The 6,000-nt window shown below is 44.1% G+C and overlaps 1 protein-coding gene across 4 annotated transcripts in view; it reads left to right on the top strand.

Moving 5' to 3' along the window:
• The first annotated feature begins 227 nt into the window (after window positions 1-227).
• Window positions 228-6,000, top strand: part of LRRC8B (leucine rich repeat containing 8 VRAC subunit B) — a 74,307-nt gene continuing 68,534 nt past the window's right edge. For 2 of the 4 annotated variants that reach the window (XM_073787536.1, XM_073787529.1), the window contains exon 1: window positions 228-398. The gene's annotated coding sequence lies outside the window, so the exon portion shown is untranslated. The remainder of the gene's footprint in view (window positions 399-6,000) is intronic. The other 2 variants (XR_012323890.1, XM_019920012.3) reach the window with 2 other exon arrangements.

Below are 6,000 nucleotides of genomic sequence, written 5' to 3'. Positions count from 1 at the left end.
AGCTGGGCAAACACTCGGGCCGAGGCTGCTGCAAATTTAACAGCAGGAGCAACTACCGAAGCAGCTGCTGCCCTCTTCTCCCCTTCCTCCTTCTCCTCAGCCGCCACCGCCGCCGCACGGCCAACGCCTCCGCCTCCTGCCTCCGCCCAGTCCCCTCCTTCTCCCCCCGCGAACTTAGTCAGCGGTTCGCGCCGCCGCGCCCCGATTGGCCGGCGGAACACGCCGCGTCACAATGGAGCCGGTTGGAGGCGGTGAGCCTGGCAGCGCTGGGGCTTCCCGCTGAGCCCGCAGCAGCCGGCAGCAAGGAAGTGCGGGCGCGGGGCCGCCGCCGGCGCGCCCGGAGCGGCGCGGGGCGCACCCCGCGAGGAGCGCCGGATCCCGGGGCCGGAGGCACGCAGGTAGGTCGGGGCGAGACGCCCCTGGTCACCGAGGAGGAGCCGAGCCGACCCAGTTGGTGGGGGCGGAGGACCGGGTGAGGGGACGCAGCAGGTGGGGGTGGCCGAGCAGGTGCGGTTACCTGTCCGCGCCTCACCTGCGAGCCGGGCCTGCGGGCAGGTGGCTGGGCTAGAGAGATGAGGCGCGGTTTTGCCACTCCCTCGTCTCTGGGCTAGAAGTGATACCCCCGAGGGACTTCTGGGTGCTGGGATCATTCGGGGCAGGAGGAGTGGGCGGCGCGACGGTGCGGTCGCATGTCTCCCCCAGCAGTCACGGCGCCGCACCTGAGTGTGAGTCCTCAGGGTGGTGCGGAAACCGGGTTCTGGTTTCCTGGGCTGGAGTCTTGCCCTCCCTAGATGAGCAGACCTCTCCGGAGGGCGTCCGCGCTTGGGTCGCTCTCCTTTGCCCCCTGCCCTGGCGCTGTTGGTTGGCAAACATTTTCTGCTCGTGGGAAATCTACAATTGTTCGCCTACAGTTTAACGGTGGTGTTGGCATTCGTTTGTTTGAAGGAGAAGGGAGCAACCTATACCCATTTCGAGGGAGTAGCTAAGAGTTTCCCCTTACTGGGCTGCAGTTGAGCAGGTGCTGAGAGGTCAGAAGGGGGGAGGCTGGGTGTTGGCTCATCACTCTGTGTCCTCACCTGACTTCCCAAAGTCCATAGGTTGCCTTTAGTCAGATGACATTTGTGGAAGACTTCTTTGTGGTCAGAAAGACTCCCTCTCAGCAGCCCCCTTCCCACCCCCCCCAAAAAAAGGATAAACCTGATTTAAAAACGAAAACCTACCTGTGAACTTCCTTGAATAAATTCGCCTTGCCAAAAACTTTTTTTTTAAGTCCGTAAAAAGATATCGGTATGAAAATTTTATTTATTTATTTTTATTGATTTTTTTTGCGGTACGCGGGCCTCTCACTGCCGTGGCCTCTCCCGTTGCGGAGCGCAGGCTCCGGACGCGCAGGCCCAGAGGCCATGGCTCACGGGCCCAGCCGCTCCGCGGCATGTGGGATCTTCCCAGACCGGGGCACGAACCCGTGTCCCCTGCATCGGCAGGCGGACTCTCAACCACTGCGCCACCAGGGAAGCCCTGAAATTTTTAAATTGCAAATAGTTAACCAACTTAAAATAGGCAAAGTGTACACTGCTTTCTAAGAGGAAATGAAATGGTATGTGCCTTTATCAGACTGTTAGGTCTCCTAAAACCTAAGTGTCAGGTTGTAGTACACAGAAGCAATCAAACTGCAGTATAATTGTTTAAAAATTCCAGTACCCTCCACGTGCTGAGTTTCCACCTCCTGAGAACCGAAAGTGCTCTTTGATTTGTGAGTGCCAAGGTGACTTTCTTTTGCCCCTGGCTTCCCTAGTCAACAGCTTCACCCTTGAAGGAATATAAAATGTCAGCCAATCCTACAAGTGCCTGGGCCCCTAACATATCAGACGTTACTCTTAGTTCAGGTAATGAGGGGGACAGTGTTGTTGCTGAGTGTACAGTTGAGTCATGATACCTACTATCCATCTACTACATGTTAGAATTAAATTTACTATTCTTTGAAACGTTCTTTTTTTCTTAAATTGGAAAAGTGTTCCAACATGTCCAGCCTAACAGGAAGATTCTCACATTGGGAGTGTTTTCATTTGACTAGTTAAGATTTGCTTTTTAAAGACCATTCCCCTCCCCATTGCTGTTTCATTCCTCCGAATCCTCAGAATGAAAGCACCAACGTTAATTAAAATGAAAAGGGCCCTAATCAATATCACTGGAAAAGAGTACCAGGTCTTTCAAGTTTTTTTTTTTTTAAATAGAATTTATTTTTTAGAGCAGTTTTAGGTCCGCAGCAGAATTGAGAATAACTGCAGAGAGTTCCCATGTACCCCCTGCTCCCATTCATGCATAGCCTCCCCCATTATCAACATCCCCCACCAGAGTCAGTACACTTGATACAATAGATAAACCTACACTGAGACATCATTATCACCCAAAGACCATAGTTTAGATTAGTGTTCACTCTTGGTGTTGTACATGCTATGGGTTTGGCCAAATATATAACAACATGTATCCACCATTATAATATCATCAGAGTATGATACTATATCATATTATCACTGCCCTAAAACTCCTCTGTGATCTTCCTATTCATCCCTCCTGCCCCCCCAACCCCTGGCAACCACTGATATTTTCACTGTGTCCACAGTTTTCCCTTTTCCAAAATGTCTTATAGTTGGAATCAGTCTGTAGCCTTTTCACATTGGCTTCTTGCACTTAGTATTATGCATTTAAGTTTCCTCCATGTCTTTTCATGGCTTGATAATTTTTCTTTTTAGTACTGAATAATATTCCGTTATCCCTCCACATTTTTTTAGGCTGTGTGGGTATTTTCCTGCAGTGGTTTGAAATTTGTGATTTTTTGTTTTGTTTTCTGGAGTTGAAGGTTGGAAATAATATGTAGAAGATTCTTGCTTGAGCCAAAATTTTTATTTATAAAAAAGTTTTTGTAATTTTAAAATCTTTTTTGATGGTATCCAAGTATTTCTATGTTCCTTTTTGATTTTTTACTGCCCATAAAAAATAGCCTATTTAATATCTGATGTTCATTTAGTGTTTCTCAAGTTGAATTTCCAAATTTATTTTTTGCTTCTCTTTCCAGCATCCTTCTAGCTTACACTGATATTATCAGAAACAAATGTATGCTGAATCTGTCGTGTTAACTCCAGACTCGGTGGCATGGTTTTCATTGCCTCCTATATAGCATGTCCCTCGCTGCTCTCCTGACGCAGGGAGTATTGCTTACTCTGCAAACAGTACAGACCTGCGACCACTCATAGGAATTTGGGAGGCCCAATTATAGTATAGAATTTCTTTAACCAGTTGTAAAATGCATTCTAATTTCTGTCATGTCTGTTTTCATATTGCTGCCTTTTCTTTTATTGCTATTGCCCACTTGCATTTTATTCCCTATCTATATTTTCGAAACTTCCTACACGCCTTTATTATGACTTAGGTTTTCTTCTCGTGTTTAAAATAATGTCTTTGGCAGACATAACAACTTATTTTTCCTTTTCTGGATCATTAAGATTGATCTTAAATAAAATTAGACCTAACTCCAATCACTGTATCTCTCTGCTAAGTTCTTTTCAGTGCTGTTCATTTAGAAATTGAACAAAGGGTGATAATAAACTCCCTGTTCTATGACTTCCTCTTATTTAGGATTCTACTCAATTGCAACACAATTTAAATTCACTTCTGCAATGCTGTTGTGAACCCATGTAAAGGAAATGAATTAAAATGAGTTGTCAGAGCTTCAACCTTGACCTTTACTTTGGCCTTTTTGGTCTTGATATGGGTCATGTGATTCTGCTTGATATGGGTCATATGATTCTGCTTGTTTCTTTCCAGACTGTGTATCTTTGAACTTCATCTCCTGCTTCTTCAATTTCAGGATTCCTTGTAATTCTTTGTTGTTTGTTTCATCCTGTGGCCATTTTCAGGGCTGTATTCTTCAATGCCCACTCCTCGGTCAACAGCATCTTTCAGAGACATTATCAGCTACACAGCTTCTATTTCTCTTCTCTTTCCAGCTCCATGCAGGTGACTGAGATCTTCCTCAGTCCATCTACGATGGAGACTAAATTTTTTACTGTCGAGTAGCATATTCCCTTTGATTGTCTCAGGTGTGCAGATTTGAAAGCATATTCAAACCTTCCTTCTTATCTTCTTTCAAATTTTTTTCAGCATTTTTACATCTCCCCCTCAAGTCTATTGCAGATTATAATCAGGAGTTCTTCAGGCTTCTGCCTAAGAGCGTGAACTGTGCAGACTGATGAGCCTGTGTCTGAACCCTACGCTATCACTTTGGATGGGTTGCTGGATTAGTTAAGATTAGCTGTCAGTTACAGAGACCTCAAAGAAAAATTGCTTAAACAAAGTGATGTTTGTTTCTCTTTTACATTAAAAAAAAAAGCTTATGGAGAGACAGTCCAGAGCTGGTATTATGACTTTACAGGTCCTCTGAGACCTAGGCTGGTTCCACCTTTTAGAACTACCAAACATCAAATGAGGCCCTCAATCTCATGGTCCTAAGCGGAACTTCAGCCATCACATCCAGGTTCCAAGTGTAGAAGGGAAGATGAAAGGAAGGGAAGAAGATGGGAAAAAGCAAGAGCCCAGGGTCTCTTAAGGAAATTTCCTGGAGGCTGTCATACATTTCTTGTTAAATCTCATTGACCAGACTTTAGCAATATGACCTCATCTAGCTGGAATAGAGACTGGAGAATATTGTCCTTACTGGAGACAACCTTATGCCCAGCTAAAAGGTGGGATTTTCGCATCCTTAGTGAGATGGGGGAAAGGAACATTGGAGTAGTCGAACACCACTGTTATTCTACACCTTTTTTTTTTCTTGACTATTGTTATCCATCTCACAGGATTCTTAGGATTAAAAGAACTCTTAACATGAAAGCATCTAATCCAGTATCCAGTATCTGGCATAAAGCAAGCTTTCAGTAAATGTTAGTTCATATTCCTCCTTATTCCTTGTTCATGAATTGTCTCATTTCTCTACTACCACATCGTTGGCATCCAAATCCTATTTTAAATACTGGCCCCAATCGATGGTACTAGACTGTAGTCTTGTACCTTATCATGGGAGGGAGCAACGCCTTATTACTCAATGTCACACCTATTTCTTAGCTTATAGTGTGGCTTAGATTTAAGATATAGCTCTTGGAATCAAAACGATCTGGGTATGAATCCTGGCTCTCCCACTTACTCAGTATGCCTCTTGCATCCTCAATTTCCTAATCTGTAACCTGGGGGTAAGATTCAGATATGAGGAGTAAATGAAAAAAATGTATGTAGATTACCTAATAAACTGTGCCTGATGAAGTAAGTGGTAGCTTTTCTTTTTTAATTTGGCCTAATCTAGATGAACCTTTTTGAAAATGAGCTCTTATTCCATTAAAAAAAAGTTTTAAAATTGGTCACCTCCATACATATCCAAATGAGTATTGTTAAATTGTTAGTCAGACTTTTTGAGAATTGTCCCCAAAATCAGTTTAAACCTAGCAAAGTCTTTCCTGTATGTGTGTGTGTGTGTGTGTGTGTGTGTGTGTATATATATATATATATATATATATATATATATATAAAAACCAGAATAGCTCAGCTTTAACCTTTTCCAGCCTTGATTTGAATGATTTTTTGCCACATGCACTCTCAGAAGCAGAAACGTTCCACCAATGAGTATATTTCATAGTATTTTTTTCCAGCAGCTATTTGTTAAGCACCTACTGTGTGCCAGACACCGTGCCGGGTTCTAGGGACACAACAGTAAGCAAAAATGCACGTGGTCCATACCACCATGGAGGTTACAGGTTACTGGGGGAGACAGGAGAATCAATCACTGCAAATACATGAAAAATTGCTACTACCAACATTATTAGGAAGGAGATATACAGGTGTCGTGAAAGTATGTGCAAGCGTCTTATGGTTGGAGGTTGTATGGTGACTTTAGGAACAAAAATTGGCCAGGGAGCGGGAGCAGAGATGTTGTGGAAGTGTGGCTTGAAATGA

The sequence above is a fragment of the Tursiops truncatus genome, chromosome 1, assembly GCF_011762595.2.
Source record: "Tursiops truncatus isolate mTurTru1 chromosome 1, mTurTru1.mat.Y, whole genome shotgun sequence".
In the NCBI taxonomy this organism is placed as follows: Eukaryota; Metazoa; Chordata; class Mammalia; order Artiodactyla; family Delphinidae; genus Tursiops; species Tursiops truncatus.
This window is presented reverse-complemented; position numbering and strand designations above follow the sequence as displayed.